Here is a 19,790-nt window from a genome sequence, read left to right as displayed (position 1 = left end):
ATTGTCGCCAATTAAAAGACCGAGGTTCTTTGTATTTAGGACCTTTTGGAATAAGTGATTTGAGGTCCTCATTTTCAACTATATCAACACCACCAGTAATGACATGTTCAGCTGGACTATAGTTGAAAGAAGATGAAGAACAAGAACACGTTGGTGGATTACGTATAAGATGGTCTATATCTAGGCACTGCGCAGTCTGTTGAAATTCCCATGGGTATGGATTGTACCCTTTTATTAGTTGATCTATTTTTGCAGTCTTATGAAGAATAGTTTTTCAAAAACTTCTACATGAAAGAAAAAACACTTGTTTTGGCCTTCAACTCGACATTTAGAGATATCAATGGCGTTGATTCGATATATCCCAGTCACCTCAAAATAAAAGACACCACAGAGTTCTCCACTTAGCTATCTTGTATTGAAAATAGATATCAACGGCAAATCAACAACTTAATTTTATGACACACAGGACGATTTCAAGTTCTCCATCGTCATCTTCATATATTTATGTAGCATTAATCTATTGTTACCTGAATATGGTGCTTATATCTCTTAACATTAATATATTGTTACCTGAATATGGTGCTTATATCTCTTAACTCATTTGTACGTAAGAGTATTATACGTATGTTCAATTTGAAAATCAAGGGAAACTATTCACAAATCATTTGATGTTTATGACGTTTTAACAGTTTGGTTTGTAGTCAGTATTTCTCGTTATACCAATGAAAGGTAAAGATAACGAATAGTAATCAATTCTATAATTCCTGTAAGGAATTCAAAATAGAGTTCGGCAAACACGGATCCCTATATATATCAGAGGTGAAATGAAATGTGTAAGAGGAGGAAGCATCCCCTCTCGACCGGTCTAATCCTCTGTGAGCCCTATATTTTGATTTTTCAGTTTCTGGTGACAAGGGTTAAAAACAAATGATGGTGATTGTTGGTCTCCTCGAAATGTTGATATTATGCTTGATGGTATGCATTTTCAAAATCGGAAGTTTCTTTTGGCTGGTTTTCGTAGAAAACTTCATGTTTGCATTTAGTTGATTGCGCAACATTTTAATTTGTCCTCTATCTGATTTCGTCCCAGGACATTAAGCAGTCGTCTAAATAGCGTTTCCAATCGTGTGAAAAGTAAAACTAAAGAGGTGTGATCGATCTCTTAATTTCAATAATGAATAGAAATTAAAAGTATGACAAACACGGACCTCTGCACACACCAGAGGTGGAATCGGGTACCTGGAAGGAGTAAGTATCCATGTTGACCAGTCACATCCATTGTGAGCCCTATATCTTGATCAGGTAAACGAAGTAATCCGTAGTTTTAAAAACCCAGGAAAGAACGGTCTCACAATTGGTATGAAACACATCAGATAGTATTACTGTTGGTAGGAATTTTGAGATCGGTCACTGTTCCCAATATTCTATTTATCATTACCGTTAGTGAAGTAGTAGGAGATATGTTCGCTTTTATACACCAATGATATATTGGCATATTAGTGTTGATACGATACATACACGTGTGTACTGATAGTGTATATCAACACATATGATACAAATCCCCGCAAACCAAGGAGAGTAATAGCAAGAGACAAACACAACTAAAATATCAAAGATTTGCTCGTACAATTAAGAATATGATCTGTATTTATTACATTATATTTACAACACACAACGGTACCACTGGTTATTTGCGTAATGTCCTGGTTTGAATCTTTCGATCTATTTCTTTCTTCAGTCAAGTATAGTAAGCGTCATACTACACACTACAAGTTGAAAACAATGGCAAATAAAACTTCAAATTACTCGCCCTTGATTACAGGTGGCGCACGATCCGTTAACGTCCAAGGCGTTTCTAACCTCAAGTTTAAGAGAGCGTCGGACGGACACATTTAGATTAGAAAGTTGTTGAATATTTAGTAACTATGGTGGATTACGGTTCGTAGGACCTCACTGCGCTTAGAGACGAACTTAGAAAACGCATTGCAAGACTCTCTGGGCGGAAAGGGAAGCACGTTGAGAGTTTCAGCTGCAACCGAATTTTCTCTGTCACATCGATTAAATAAAGACATTCAATACACATTGAACGTTTTTCATTATAAACTACTTCATAATTAAGTTTACATGCTTAAACAGTAGTTTAGGTTGAATATATAATATACAATACATCAGAATTTTTTATAAGTTGTTGAATTGCATATGTTTAAAACAATAAGATGCGGACACCCCCCCCCCCCCTCTCTCTCTCTCTCGATCGAGGATTAAGAATATCAATTATCAAATATATCCATATACCTCTGAATTTCTATTATTAAGCTGTTAAAATGTGTAGTAATAGTGAATGTATATGTATAACTTCTCTTTAACAGTTTATTTGCGTGTTTTAACTTATATCACTTACGTGATGACGTCACGGTAGGTAAACAGTCCTTGCGATTAACTTTTTATTAGTCCATATTATAGGGCAAGCGAGAGCATAAAAATTGGCAGGTCAAATAAATTTTACTACCCCATATGCTAGGTGTACAATAAGGATTCAAAATTTCGAGTTTCTACATTTTAATTGAATATTGCAATTTGGATTGCAATAAGACGGAAGTTCAAGCTTTCTTTCAACTTCTAAATTCACGTCTCCATCCATATACTATGACTGATATACTATGAGTTGGTTGTACTCTGCGTGAAAAGCACGACTGTATCCTGCGTATAGGAATGGTTGTATCCAAATGACGTTTGTCCATGGTGTTGCAGGAAACTGATGTAGGCCTACATAATTTGACCCGTGTTTACTTTCACGTATAAGGATTTATCATGTTTGTACCATGACAGTTCATGATATGAGTGATTTTATACTAAAATACATCACTTAACAAATGTAGTACACTTTTCAATTTGAAGGTCAATTTGAATGTTCATACTTCAGATTGAAATCGAAGTTACAAGTGAATATTGAAAAACGCAATGCAATGATTTTTTTAAAAATAAAAAACCACAATGAACAATAGGCCTGTGTGTGGCTTTTATATAAACACAACATTGTATATATGACAGTGAAATTTGTATTTACTTCACTTGGATAAATTTATAGCTTTATGAATTTGCATTTAATTTTGATAAAAGTAGATATGATTCAAATTTTATTTCTAAAAAATTCAGAAATATCTTAATCTCTTGAGATGCATTTTTCTTCTGGTTTGCGCCAACAGTTAAAATAGGCTAGGACTGTCCGTGGGTCAGTTGATAAACATGACATAACAACATAACTATTTTGATAATGCAAACTTTGATAAGTTATGAAAGTTTGACAATATCATCCCATATTTTGATTAATTCCATACGTATTGACTATTGAAAAATCTAGACTCGTTTTCCCTGAAATTCAAACAATATTTTACAACACTTTTTGAATTATAACAAAATTAACAATGAAAGTAAAGTGTTGAAATTAATTTACAATCCAGTCATCAAAAACGAAAACAAGACCTAGGAATATTCACTGCCTTACAGTTACAGTCTGATTATAGCCACCCCTCCATTACAGTCGCGTCGTCGTACCGAGGGAGGGGGGTGCTGGTAGCAATTCATATTTTGATTACCTTGGTTAACTCTAAAATTAATTTTTAAATGACATCTGAAATATATTTTTGTACCATACTTCGTTTATATATTGATGACTCAAATTTCCCCTGTTCGATTATAGATCTAGTCTAGAAGGTGGGGGGGGGGGGTCATAGAATTATAAGATCATTGATGACTGTATCACTAAGGATAGATAAAATTTCAGCATAAAACATTCATGCAGAATATTACGATCTACAGAGCAAATGTTTAATCCCCCGTAAATACTTTCTGCAATAAAGTCGTCATCTGATATCTGTGTAGTCGGACGTGGACTGAACTGAAGACTGAAGTTTATAGCGCACGACGCAGAGTGGAACTTAAAACGATCGTTGTCGCTGTCACATATGACGGCAATGAACCAGTTGAATTTTATAAAAGCTTCATATCTCGGGAATTCTACCCCCGCTCCCTATTTGCACAACAAAAACCTTACAATCTCTCATAAATCTTATGTATACCGGAAGTCAACAAGGACGTAAACGAGTCTTGCGCCACCTATGTTTGAAATAGGGGAAACAACTGACAAATATTCGCAATTAATAGACCAGTCGTTATAACAATAAACCTTAAACAAATTGCAACAAAAACAAACTTTGTTATAATCAATTAAGTGTGTATATTTTGACCACATATCAAAAATCGACAAAAATCAACCGAACAGTTAATTAAAAAATTAATCAAGAGTATTTCGCATTTTAGATGTAACAATAATGGCATACGCGGGGCATCGTACCTGAAAATTGTACGTCAACACAAAGCAGATGATGCAAAGTTTTTATAGTTTAGGTAAGTTTTTATGTGTTTTGATGATGCAAGGTGAAGATAACGAACAGTGATCAATCTCATAACTCCTACAAGCAATACAAAATAGATAGTTGGATTTGTTGAATAAGTAATAAATTTTAGAGTTCAGATGCATGATGGAATTTATTCTATTTCCTAATTAGGATATATAATTTGATATTTGTGCATTTTAAAGTCAGGATGTTCTATTAATCTTAAAGTATCGGTATGGTGTGCTATTTTTCAATATACAAGCATATTGAATGTGTACATTTAATTCATATACTACAATGAATATAAGACAAAACACAGCTAAAATATCCACATTGAGAGAACAACTATATGAGATGTAATATATATCAATTGTTCAAAGGAATTATATCACGTAAAGAAAAGTACGGAACGCCGTTATGGTAAAAATTGCATAATAGTATTTTCAAAACTTTATATATATATATATATATATATATATATATATATATATGTTATGTGTGTAATATTGAGATGTCACCAGTTGTAGGTGAAATACCACTTGTAATGATTCTTTATCGTGCCAACACCTGCCTTGACACGGGATCTCCGTTTTAGGGCCATATCCGAAAGACCCATGGTTTTCATTTCCAAATGTCGAGCGTTTGGTGAAAGTGTTTCATACGGCTATGACACGAGCGGTCCTGCACTTAGCTTCTAGTTTTACATACATGAAAATTATTCCAGCTGATTTAGTAAAATCAAATGTTTTCCAAGCATTAGGCATCTGTCCCTCACAAGTGAATTGCATCGACTTTTTAATTTTCAGGTAGTGTTAAAACTCTTGATGGGATATTCGAAACTACCACGACATTGAGATGGTTCAGAATCGCGCACTTCGCCATTATCACAGATTCATTCCTTTACCTGCACTACATGGCGATACAAAGGAGAAAACATTAGAAGACAAAATATGTTCTCTGTGTTCTTTAGATGGTGTTTCCATGGGGGGGGGGGGGGGGACCGAAAAAATCGAGACCCCGTGACACAGCACATGTGGCACGATAAAGATCCCTCCCTGCTCAAAGGCAATAAGCGCAGAGTATATAGGCCTAAAATTTGCAGCCCTTTACCGGCTCGACCTTTGATCTCAAGGTCAAAATTATAGTTTTATACCATGGATTTGTTTTCGGACTGTATCTTCCATTTTCTTCTACAAAGGCATACCATAGTTTTACACTCAGGAAAGAGGTAATTTATACCTATTAACAACACCCTTTGGGAGATTGGGGTAAGCGGGGAGTATTTTTAGTGAGCATTGCTCACAGTACCTCTTGTTTACTACTGGTTGTAACCCCACATTGTGTACATATATGTAGATTGTATTATTTTTTATCAACGAATTTCCCTCGGCAAACTACCCAGTTTATACATCCATATAGGTCCGATGGATCGGGTGTTTTGAATTCGCATTTATAGGAAATGATGTATGTCACTATAATTACTGACTTACTGTAACAATGCGTGGCAATAGAGTGCATCAAAAATGTCGCCATGACTACACTAATCCCAACACAATAATAACGATTAAAAAGTGAACGTTTGGTGTCTGATTCTACAAGTCTTAATCATGAATCAAGTCGCGATCTTCGCTCAACAACACCTCCTTTTTACTTCGACAAGAACTGTATATTTTGTGCAAATTTTCTGATAAGAAACGTGGCGTTAATGGCTCTTCTATCCGAACTGTATATTTCTCAAAGACACTTATAGATATGCAGAGAAGGAAATGAGCAATGGTCAAATACAATACCCTAGTCCCGCCTAATTTGCATGCAATTTGCATGCATCCTATTCGATTTATCACTACACATGTTTATTAATTATCACTTCTTTAACTGTCTCATCTAAATAGTATCTCATTTTGTGCCAGAATCAATGTTTACGAGTTTCATATTAACTCTTCTCATTTTCATCGATTTTTCGTCCAAAATAAGGCATTGCGCTTCATAAAAAATATTCATTCATTTGAAATTTTAGTATGAATAAAGTAGTTTGTGAATGTTAACACCGCTCCCGATAACTATAGCAACCGTGTTTCATTTATTTTTGTCATGTGTTAAGATAAATGATAATTCCCAGTTTTCAGTGATTTTTTAAAATCAAAATGTACGTTTCCCCTTTGTTTTGTGCTCTCGATTTTTTATCCCTTGACTCACCGTTTGAAAACAAAAAACACTTTTGTTGCAATTAGTTTGAGGTTACGCTATATTTTGGCTAGAATGACTGGACTGTAAACAAGCTCAAAAACTGATGCTCTGGCAGACATTTCTAAAACTGCGTCGATTCTATCTCCTTCTCAAATCCACCCAAATATTGCTTCGATCTTTCTTTGTATTCTTTGCTGAAAATACCAAAACATGATCAATAATGGATGATATGATATGAAATAAGAAATAATTCAAATAATGAACTATGATTCAATCTATCTACTCTATACACAAGTTCATGGTAACGTTAAGGGGTCATTATGTAGGACAACTGTTGCACAGGAGAAATAATTCAAAACATAGATAGTAGCAGATTTGAAGGGGTTTTGGAGGATATAACCATCACTCTTAGTTGATGATATTTAACACAAAGATTATATTTGTAATGTCGGGACCTTCAATCCATCTTTTAGGATGGAAAAGGTACAGACTTTTGTCGCAACCCGGCCTTGGAAATTCTCTGGGTGCGCCCATATAACTCAAGTTATTCTTTGTATATGCAGGTTCACAGTAACTCTAAAGGGTCATTTCAAACAGATCCACAAATGAAATTTTCCTACGTTGTATAGTTTTTGCCGTCTTCAATGGTTTCTGGTAGCATTCTGTGTAGTGTTTCCGGTAAAATTAAGGTGAGACCCGCAGCAATGAGACACGCCCCTCCGAATATCATCAGTGGTATAGCAGTTCCGGAGGTTCCACCAACTAAATCAGCCTGTATATCAAGTCAACTAAATCAGCCTGTATATCAAGTCAACTGAATCAGCCTGTTTATCAACTAAATCAGCCTGTATATCAACTACATCAGCCTGTATATCAACTAAATCAGCCTGTATATCAACTAAACCATAGATAAATATATTTTTTATAACAAATTGTATATTAATGTTTTAACAAAACTACAAACAAGACTGATTTTCATTAAATATAAAATTTTGAAAATTCCTGCTTACAAAATCATCTGCTTGGAACACTACAGTATGACTTACCTCTATCTAGTTCGATTTCCACCAGAAGACGCTGTGCAAGAATTGCGTGTAGCGCCCTTTGGTTGAAATTGACATAAGTCTCGTGTAATAAGGGAAAAAAATATTCATTTGTTTCCCCTTAGGCTCAATATTTTCCTATTTGGCGATATTGAATTAGAAAAATACGTAACTACATCTGAAAGTTTATTTCAAGTGCTAATAAAACAACACATAAAATATATTGTGGTACTGTTTGTTTTGTACTCCCATGCAACATATAGCGATATGCAGAGAATGACACCATTCGTTTGATATATAACCCTACCATGATAGTTTCCAGAGTTCATCTATCAAGTTTGTGCGATAAATTCTCATCCCAAGAACTAATCAAAACTGTCGCAATATTTCTTTCAATTTAAAATAATTTCATTTTAGAGCTTGGACAATTACGTAACACCACGATATGTGTACCTTAACTCCGGGTTGCACATCTAGTTTGCCAATACAACATATCAGTGGGTCAAATGCTGTCTGACGTGTTTCATACCGATTTTTTGGCCGTTCTTGGCACACTAATGTTGACTACGGATAGCTCCGTTTACCTGATTAGGATATAGGGCTCACGGAGGGTGTGACCGGTCGACAGGGGATGCTAACTCCTCCTAGGCACCTGATCCCACCTCTGGTATATCCAGGGGTCCGTGTTTGCCCAACCCTCTATTATGTATTGCTTATAGGAGTTATGAGATTGATCACTGTTCGTTATCTTCAACTTTCATCTGAAAGCTTGGTACTCTCACTCCATATGTATATCAAACCACAAGCACAATTTAGCTGTACAATATATAACTCAGCTAACACGCAAACCTTTGAATTCACAGGGACTAACTTTTATAATTACATTTACTTACCAAATCTGATTTAACTTTACCTTAGTGCAGGATTTACAGAAATGTCCATACCGTGTCTGCAATAAACGGCGAAAGCATTCCTCCCACACGAGCCCAGCATGAACTGGAGCCCATTCCAGCGTTCCTTATGGTTGTGGGGAAAAGCTCGGCGGACACGATATAGATGGTGGAGTAAGCTGCTGTAGCAAACATTTTGCCCACCATCGCTAGAGCTGTCGTGAGTGGTTGTAGATCTGACGAGCAAAACATATGTATGCACGTATCTTCAGCGGCTTATTATTGATCGCGACACAGGTAAAATTTGGGGGCGTTAACTTAAAGTTGGGTCTTTAAGCTATCCTCCTCAAATTTAATGCAGGGAATATCAGTTCAGAAATAAGAGAATGCAATGCTATAATGTACTATTTCCTTTAATGAATACAATTTCAGTGTTTATCCGAAAAATTCGTTAGCATATTGATATTAACTATTGAGGACACGTCAATGAAATTGAATTCCTTATACTTTTGGGTTAATGGTATACTCATACAAACCTTTTCCTCCGAAATTGACCGTGAATATAGTGCTCAGGCAAGCTATACCACCTGCAGTCATATAGATAAAATGGCTCTTTTTTCTGCCAATTCTATCAACTGACAATAACGGTAGAACGTTTCCAGGAAACTCTACCAGAACTGCTAGGAGGACGTTAATGTAATAATCTCCATAGAGGATCCCAGTGTTCAGGGAAAGTCCATAGAAAACCATACTCGCCACCATCCTGAGAAAACCAAGCACGAGTTCTATCATTGACTTAATGTTTCAATTTTACTCAAGATCAAATGAAGTTTGATTATTTATTAAAATTCATTCGCGAATCTCTACACTGAATTCTTTAAATATATCTGTATCTTTTGAAAAATTATTTGACATTTTTCTGACTACAGAAAACATGTATCCCAATGTATCGAATCTCAAATTTAATGTTACAGAAATGAGACAAAAGAATGTATTTCTATTCTCACATCACGAAATCACCCATTCCATTTTAATTCTAAATTTAATGATCACAATCAATTTAGAAAAGCAATGACATCGCTTCCTTGGGCAATTTTAAGTTAAGTTTAAATTCAAAGACTGAAAATTTTAATGAGGTATCTATAACCTATGTCAGTACTTATCAAATGCAAACGTCAACTCGAACACAAACTCTCATAAACATCCATCTTTTTCCAAACGTCAAAAATATGGTTTTTAAATGAAGAGATACAAAACAACTGCTTTAAAAAAGATATTCATGAATGAACAGACATTCAAATACACGCACAGACAAGGCCAATGATATACACCTCTTGTCGGAGGTAAATGTATGTCTTAATGAAACGTTTGTGTATAACATATTAACAGTACAAACATTACCAGTTATAGAATATGATAATAGTTCTCACTCCGAGGCGACGATCGGAGAATAGCAGCCATATTTTGCCAGCTTCTTTCTTTTCAATGGTCACCTCCTCCAATATCTTTGACGAGATTTCTCTTTTATTGTATTTGGCAGCTTTTGCAATTAAACGAGCGGCTTCCTTTGTTCTTCCGGTATTGAACAACCAGCGTGGCGATTCAGAAATAAACCTTTGGGGGGAAATGCAGAATATTAAAATGAAAGTAATCACTCTAAATAGATGGCATTTTCATGTAAAATATTAGCAAATAAATGCACGCTTTTTGATAGACGGCCCGAGGTACTTACTATTTTTTTTAATGAGATGACTGTTTCTCTAGTATTTGTTTAGCTTAATTAAAACTAATCCGAGCTATACTAATGCTGTACATTCAAGTGACTAGTATTTCAACCACTAAAAATTGTGTAATCTTTGTAGGTTTTTTTTAAGATTGATCACTTTTATCTTCACTTTTTCATATACTACAAACAACATACCACCACAGGAAAACGTTAAATGCAAACGGGAGAGCCATAGCAATGATAATCCAAAACCAATCCCTGGCAAAATAAGAAACAAAGAGAAAGTACAGTTGTCCCAATGGTCCAAAGAAACCTAGGATCAAGGAGGCGTATTTCCTCGCGGAAGGGCCGACCTACTCCATTCCTAGAAATAAATGTATACCACATTTTACTTGAAATAATGCAATAAATTCAAAATCAAAACAGATTTACACGAAAAATACACACACTTTTCTACAAACCTAAAACATATATCGTCATGAACAACCCAACGCACGCTGCTCCAGTACAAAAGCGGATTATTACATACGTGACGAAATTATAGGAGAAAGTCAGTGCAATGTTTGTAACAATCTCTGCCAGGATCCCAATCAAGATGGTCTTCCTACGTCCAAAGCTGAAAAGGTTGAGAGGTATCATATATATTGATGAAAAAATATAGATAGCGAAGAGGGATCAACAGTGGAATTAATAAATGAAAGTTTGTTTAAAATACAGTTGTAATAATGAGCCTTACAAACAAAGACAATGTTGTTATATATACGAGCTATGTCCGCTGGAGCCAAAATATCTTCCTCATTTAATCTCTCTGATTCGTTTATCATTTCTGTTTTACTAAACATAGAGGAATAGATGTTACAATTTTTTGTTTTCATTTGTCTAATGCGTGATTTTGATATTCCTCTTATGCTTTTAATCCATTCTGATAATGAATCAAGGTCTTTTTTTCATATTTCAGTTTCTCCATCGTCAACTTCCCATATTTATGTAGCAGTATTTCATTATCACCTGCATATGGAGTTTATATCTTTCACCTGATTCTATACGTAAGAGATTGTTCTGTGTATTGTCAGTTTTTAAACAAGGTGATGGTACATGGGGTTTCAACAGTCTTGTTTAAAGTCAGCGTCTCGAAAATTCTATGGCCGTTATAACTATCTAGTTTGCAAAAATAATCAATCATTGGGTCAAATGCTGTCTGTCGTGTTTCATGCCGATTGTTAGACCGTTTGTGTTACACTAATTTTGACTACGAATAACTCCGTTTACCTGATTAAAATATACGGCTCACGACGGGTGTTACCGGTCGACAGGGGATGCTTACTCGTCTTAGGCACCTGATCCAACCAGAGGTCCATGTTTGTCCAACTATCTATTTTGTTTTGCTTATGGGAGTTATAAGATTGATCAATGTTTGTTATATTCACCTTTTGTCTACAACTTCCCTTCAAAGTTTACGCACTTAAGTCACGTGATTTACTCTTCATCAACTGCAAAATGATGGGGACTACCCATTATGCTTCTGGAAAAATGTCCCCGTCACTGTGGTATACTTCATAGACAACCCCATAGATAAAACGAAAAAATAGTTTGGAAAGTACCACAAATGTTTGTAAATTCCAGACAAGCTTTCCCATACCTTTGTACGTTTTGTTGTGGATAATTGCTCGATTTAAAAGAAAAACAATCGCAGATAATGGTGACGTCACAATGCACTGTTTACATCAACCGTGTTATATTTCCCGTGTTAAATGAATTAATTCGTGTTGAAAGATGTCACACCGTAATCATGTTAACTAAAAGGTTTGGATGCAATAGCAGAAGTATAGCTCTAGGAAATACAGGGTGTAGACTTGAACTTGAAATTAGTTGGAATGCAAGACTCCTTTATGACAAAGAATGTTGCTTATGTTGATGGCATTTATTACTTTGTTTGTGAATTTGAGCTTCTGGAACTGGCGGCATGATTCGGAAGGAATATCATCCTGACCCGCGCTGGTTTAAAGAGTCTGTGTTTGGCAACATTTATATCCATGGAGTTCACTCTATATTCAGTTGTTGAAAACCCCCAAGTATAGACTAGTTGTGACTTCTTCAAATAATGTAAATAAAACTCTCAATGGAACAGAGTAAAGTTTTGTACGAATATGATTTGAACCTAATTGTCTGTTGGTAACGTTTCAATATTATCATATCATAATGCCGTTTGCTCAGTTATGCTATACCCTTTAAAAATATAATTAGGGAGTTTCAATTATTATTAATCACCATGATTTTCCATTGGGACTCACAGATTCCATTCATATAACATTGGGAACTTACTCAAGTTTTCAACATTTGATCAAAATTTAATGCAACAGCTTAATACTGGTTTTGGCTATATTTAGCTCTAAAACTTCATAGTTATTTCGGATTTCAAACATTTCGGTTGAGCATCACTGAAGAGACATTTTTTGTCGAAATGCGCATCTGGTGCATCAAAATTGGTACCGTGCAAGGTGAAGATAACGAACAGTGATCAATCTCATAACTCCTTCAAGCAATACAAAATAGACAGTTGGGCAAACACGGACCCCTGGACACACCAGAGGTGGGATCAGGTGCCCAGGAGGAGCAAGCATCCCCTGTCTAAGTTTTACATTAATACTGAAACTCTCCAGCCAAATAGTAATGGATTCTACCAATCATTATGTACTTACACTAAACTTTTTATCACTGTTCGTTATCTTTACTTTTTCTTTTTCTACTTACACGTCCGATATCATTCCAAACATGAAGGAATCCGTCAAAACCCCGGCGAAGAAAATCGTTTTGGTCGGCAAAATTTTATATTTGTCATCACACACCAAATTTTCCTGAAAGTAGAAAATGATTTCATTACAAAAAAAATGATAATCCGATCCCAAATATACATTTCTGCTTTTGTTAAAACGATATATTTTGCCAATACAACGTATCATTGGGTCAAATGCTGTTGGATTTTCTACTAATGTCGGGCGAGCGTTCTTTTGAGGATTATGCATTTCGGTTACATATGTGCAATTCCGATGTTAATCTTAATACATGTGCTGATTTAGGAAGTAATGAAAGGCAAAGATAACGAACAGAGATTAATCTCATAACTCCTGTAAGCAATACAAAATAGAGAATTTGGCAAACACGAAACCCTGGATACACCTGATGTGAGTTCAGTTGCCAGGGAGGAGTAAGCATCCCATGTCGACCGGTCACAGCCACCGTGATTCCTTGATCAGGTAAACGCAAATTGCACTATTATCTATGCAAATAAGCCCTTTAGGAGCATTTGATACATTATGGGTGTGACCGGTAGACAAGAGATGCTTAGTTCTCCTAGACACCTGATTCCACCTCCGGAGGGTCAGTACTGTTACATATAGGATGTATTCGAATCTTATTCTACTTCATTATAATTTTTCCGAATCAAATAGCATTGTTTGTGCACAATAGCCGAGTTAATGTATTTATTGAAATTCCTGGTCAGACAAATACCTTGGTGACAAATGTATTCTGGAAAATATCCTTGCTGTACACCCAAGATGAGCACTTTATGGTAGATGAGTTGATTGGTTGACTATTGTTGTCTAACTCCATCGATGATTGGTCAATGTCGTAAAAACTGCACTGATCATACTCGCCATCCTTATCTAAGGGGATGTACTTGTTGATTAGATCCACATGTTGTCGTCCTTGAATTGCATACGTTAATAAGACCAGGAATTTGGCATCTGAAATTAGTGTTAAAAGATCACTACGCTAACAAACGTACGGAACTTTTTTATCGGGGAAGAGAACGCTTTGACCAGAAAACAGAGTATTGAATGGTGGGAATGGAACGGTTCAGGGTATGTGCCAAACGTGCCGGTCGTGTTGGCCCCATGGTTATGAAGCTCGTTCGTTTTGTTTTGCAACCGTAAGATCCAAAATCGAATCTCTATCTACACACTGCGTCAACTGTAAGACTGTTCCTTTGCCTTCAATTCTTAGGATATTAAAAGAGGAGATCAAAGGTCACGTTAGGCGTTTTTAAAGATAACAATAAACGTCGGCTGAATCTGGTGACGTCTCTACGTGAATTGAAAGATTAAGATAACGAACAGAGATCAATCTCTTAACTCCTATAAGGAATGCAAAATAGAGAGTTGGGCAAACACGGGCCCTTGGTTATACTAGAGGTGGGATCAGGTGCCTAAGAGAAGTAAGCATTCTCTGCCGACCGGTCACAACGGCCATGAGCCCTATATCTTGATCAGGTAAACGGAATAATTTGTAGTCAAAATCAGTGTCCAAGAACGGTCTAACAATCGGTATGAAACACGTCAGACAGCATTTGACCTAGTGATAGGTCATATAGGCAAACCTGATCATTATAACGACCATAGAATTTGCGAAACTGCTGAAACTGTTGAAACCCCTGCACCATCAACTTGTTTATCGGTAGTCTGTTTAATTCGGAAATTGATCACACACAGAACAAGCTCTTGTGCATCGTATCGAATCAGTTGAGACATACAAACACCATATCCAAGTGATAATGGAATATTATTGCATAAATATCTGGAGTTAGCGATGGAGATGGTGATGATCATTATCTAAATCAACCCAGGCTAATGACAAATAAGTTTATTCAACGTATTGATAGTACTGAAAGACAGTGACGTGTCTGAATGAGGAATCAGTAATGATAATTCATTTTGTAATGATAATTCAATAATGGTGAAACAGGGTAAAAGAGTTGATAATAGTGTATTCAATCCAAAAGATGAAACATGAAACGTATGTACGTATAGATAGTTGGGCAAACATATATGGATATACCAGAGATGGATCACGTCCCTAGGAGGAGTAAGCATCCCCTGTCGACCGGTCACACACGCCGTGAGCCCTATATCATGATCAGGTAAACGGAGCTATCTGCAGTCAAAATTAGTGTGCCAAGAACGGTCTAACAATCGGTATGAAACATGTACAAATACACAAACAAATTATGATTAATATCTCTAACTGAATATCAATGAGATAAGTATTATGGGAAACTATTTTACAGGCATAAATTTACTTCCCTTAATATATCTGTTCAGCAAAGGACGACTACGGTTTTTCCTATTTTTTCACACAAGAGATTAGCTTGCTCCATCTGACAATCAGTTCACGCTTGCTGCTTATTACAAAAACTGAAATTCTATAGCGTGTGGTGTGATTTATTTTTTACTTTATTGCAAATGTTCTCAAGAACACACAAAAACATTATCGGTTATAGTATCAAATCGGAATATTATAACTAGTGGTTCTTTATTTTTTGCTGCAGGAATCTCGTCGCTTTGTGTAATACATACACCCCCAAATAATGCATGATCCCACCTCTGGTGTGTCCAGGGGTCCGTGTTTGCCCAACTATCTATTTTATATTGCTTATAGGAGTTATGAGATTGATCACTGTTCGTTATATTCACCTTGCATATAATATCAAAGACACCGAAATTCACGAGATGAAGGGATAATTGTTTCAAAATTATGCCATGTAAACGTGATCTGATGGGCTTGGTAAGTTGGAGCATTTGTTCAAACATCGTTCTTGATACCCTTAATTGAATAAACAAACCAACAAACAAATCATAATTATCGTACAAAGACTAACAACAATCAATAGCAATACGATTTACTCCATAAATTACAAATGTTTTGAAAATTTACAAAATAAAGCTGAAACAAGAAATCACTCCATTTAAAGAATTCACAACTGTTCATGGAAATCGAGCAAGACTGTGCATTATATCCATAGAATAAAATGTTATACTCCGTGAAAGGTGAAGATAATGAACAGTGATTAATACTGCGTGTGATGTCGTGAGAACACAACGGGACATTCAGTGGACACGTCGTCTTACATGGAGGATTTTCAGATTCAAGGCTGACATAGAAACTGCAAGTTCAAAGGCGCCAATTATTGATTATGTACAACGCCGTTATCCTGTGCATATTTATGAAGCGAGTAATGTAACATACCAATATTTCGGGATTAATTTTGCGTATATAGCACAAAACATTATTGAAAAAGGCTTTTCAAAACAGTTCACAATCATGCAGATATGATTTTGATAATCAAAACAACTCCATTTTCTTGATTTTTTGCTTGCACAATTCTGTCGCTAGGATCCCCGTGTATATACTGAAGCAATAGCATAAGACGGTGGCTATAGATAGCCAACGTCTAAAAAGGGATTTCAATAATCTCGCTCAAAGTTGGGATTTTCAAAATTATATGGCCGTTAAAATTGTCTATATTGCAAATACAACATGTCAGTAAGGCAATTGAATTAATGAATGTTAGGCTGTTTTTTAATACGATTTTGACTTCGAATTACTCCGTTACCCGATTAAAACATACCTTGCTTACAACGGGTGTAATTGGTAAACAGGGTATGTTTCCTGCTGGGAACTTTTTCCCATCTGGTGTAGGCTCAGGGACCCGTATTTGTCCTTTTCGTAAGTTTTGGATTCTTTATGGGATTTATCAAATTGATCATTGTTCGTTATCTTCACTTTTTACCTAAATGCTCAAACACACTTTCAAATAGAAAACAAAGATATTGCTCTTCGTCGTTTTCTTATTTCCGTATTTCCATTTACGTTGATTCATATACATATATAAAGTTGCCGATGTCAAATCTACGATGGTTGCTTTCACGTTTTTATCACGCAATACGATGCGTATGAACAGTTAAGTTAAAAGAAACTACGTTTACCTGTGATGTTTTCTGACTGCCGCACTGGGCGGAATAAGTAAAACATATGATATCATTATGTTGTAAAACATTTCAATAAGCATATCTAATGAATATCTGTTAAGTTCCCAGAGTATGTCAGCATTCGTGCTAATCACCACGAGTATGATCAATTCATTACTCCCATCTGCCCACAATGCTATACAGTATCTCCCTAAATATCTAGATATGATTGACAATAGCAATGTGATGCTCTGGATTGCCCTGGTCATTCCCTTAATGCTATAGTTGACTTACATGGAAAAAAATGTAAAATTTTTAGTAATATAACTAATTATTGCAAAGAATTTGTATTTTTAACAATAACTTGTTTTTTGACAATTTATATTGCTATTGTACAGATTTTACTAATAGAAAAAATACTGAAATAATCTACACCGTTAAAGATTTCCATAATATCATCACCTGTGGAACAAAATGGATGATGTGATATTTTATAATTTAAAATATTGATACTGTAATAAAGTACCATCATACGATGTAACTAACTACAGTTAAGTAATGTTTATGTTACAATAAAGCTCCTCAATTGTGAAACTTCTTGAATGAAAATTTCAAAACCAAATACATGTTAATTAGAAACAAAACCTGTGATCCGGCAAACCTAACACGAAGACAGACAGCACCATGGTGGGTCCCGTTAGCATCCATCCCACAATTAACAGACCGTAGTTTCGTCTTTGGAATGGACCAAATTCTCCTATCTCTTTGAATATGTCATCAAACTTCATTGTTTCGATGTGGAATTTAGTTTGACTGCATTAACTTATAAGTTTAACCCTATAGTCAAAAAGTAAACCAGTTTACAAAACAGATTGGTGACAAAGATATTTTGAAAGATTACTGAAACAAATAATTGTTTGTTCTACATAATGATCTTAACTGATACGAAGTGATCCCTTATCCAATTATATGTTGATGCACATATGCAGAACTTTTGTAGCTAGTTTGCTTCAATTTGTTGCGACAATATTGCTGCAGGTATACGTTACGTCTAGAAACTGGTTTTTGGAAGTTATGAGATTAATCACTCTTCGTTATCGTCACCTTTCACAATAGAGAAGGGATAGAGGAAGTGTATATTATGGAAAGAACTGGAAAAGGCTTCAATACATACATAGTTGCAAAACTTTAAAAATATCACATTGGGCTTGGTTATTTTTAGATGTGATTAAATGTTATCGACATTGATAATTAATACATTGATTAAATTTAAATGTATCAACTACACTATATTAGTGAATATTTAAAAAAAAAATATACACCATGACGATATAAGGGATCTGCTGTTTTGTTTCTTTGGCTTCATGTAATGACTGGCTAATAGCCCAGTACATAGACCCTTGTGACGTAAAAGAGGAGGCTATGCACATACCAGGATACATATTTTGAAATGAACCACATCAAGTACTTTAAACTTTTCAGTAGAAAAATAAATGCGACTGTTCCACAGAATCAATCAATTCTGTATGTGTAGTTGCTTCAAATTCTGTTCTGATCTTTTTTTCAAATTTTCTAAACGTCAGTAAATTAACCACAGCATTTATTCATGTTCATTGTAATATTGTACTTGTTTAGTTTAGATCATGATTTGTATTTTTAGGGCTCACGGTGAATGTGACCGATCGGCGGGGATCCTTACGCCTCTTATGTAACTGGTCCCACTTCTTGTATTCCAAAGGTCCGTGTGTGCCCAAATCTCTATTTTGTATTCCTTAAAGGAGTTATGAGATTGATCACTATTCACTATTCGTTATCTTCACCTTTCATTACTAAAAGGCGACGATAACGAACAGTGATCAATCTCATAACTCCTACAAGCGATACAAAATAGATAGTTGGGCAAACACGGACCCCTGGACACACCTGAGGTGGGATCAGGTGCCTGGGAGGAGTAAGTATCCCCTGTCGACCGGTCACATCCGCCGTGAGCCCTATATCCTGATCAGGTAAACGGAGTTATCCGTAGTCAAACTCAGGGTGTCAACAATGGCCTAACAATCGGTATGAAACACGTCAGAGAGCATTGACCCAATGACATCAAAAATATAAAATTCTTCCTAAAGGCGTGAATAAAGATAAACGAAAAGCTGCAATAACCAATAAAAGTAACCTTAACAGCACCAGTCTGGATCTAACACTGTGCAATTTCTAATCTAATCGAGATTCCTACAAACCTTCAATGAACTTGTTTGCCCCATCGGTGGTACTAGCCAAGAGGTTACGAATTCAACCCGAGTCCGCGTCATCCATGATATTCTCAAACTCTAAACTAACTTCATGGAAGAAACTATTTGTCTATAGAAACAAATCAAACCAAGCGTAAACGTTAATGTAATGTAATTCCATTTATTTTTACAATAGCAAAATATTGATCACAAACATAGGAATCATTAAATGTTTTGAACCTTCGAACTGAAAGATTTTCTGTTAACACACGTGATTTCTTATGTATATTCACAGGATATTGAAATGCATAAACTTGATCCACTATTGCCACTAACACATTTGCCTCAATAGCATATTGGTTTACAACAATTCATTAAAACATCATATCTATAGTGGTTTCATACACATTAATATAAAGAAAATTAATTAGATACTTTTATAGGCCGTCAATCAGTATGATTTATGAAATTCAGTCATTTTAAAATAAATCCAGGTAATTGAGCGATATCGTTATTTCGCATGTTTTAAATTTACCTATTTGTTCAAATTTCTGATTAGGATTCAACTATTTAAAG

General features: G+C 35.5%; 1 pseudogene; it reads right to left on the bottom strand.

Moving 5' to 3' along the window:
* Positions 1-1,633: 1,633 nt before the first annotated feature.
* Positions 1,634-17,867, bottom strand: LOC125677114 (organic cation transporter protein-like; annotated as a pseudogene).
* Positions 17,868-19,790: the final 1,923 nt, after the last annotated feature.

Source organism: Ostrea edulis, chromosome 3 (genome assembly GCF_947568905.1).
Source record: "Ostrea edulis chromosome 3, xbOstEdul1.1, whole genome shotgun sequence".
NCBI lineage: Eukaryota > Metazoa > Mollusca > Bivalvia > Ostreida > Ostreidae > Ostrea > Ostrea edulis.
This window is presented reverse-complemented; position numbering and strand designations above follow the sequence as displayed.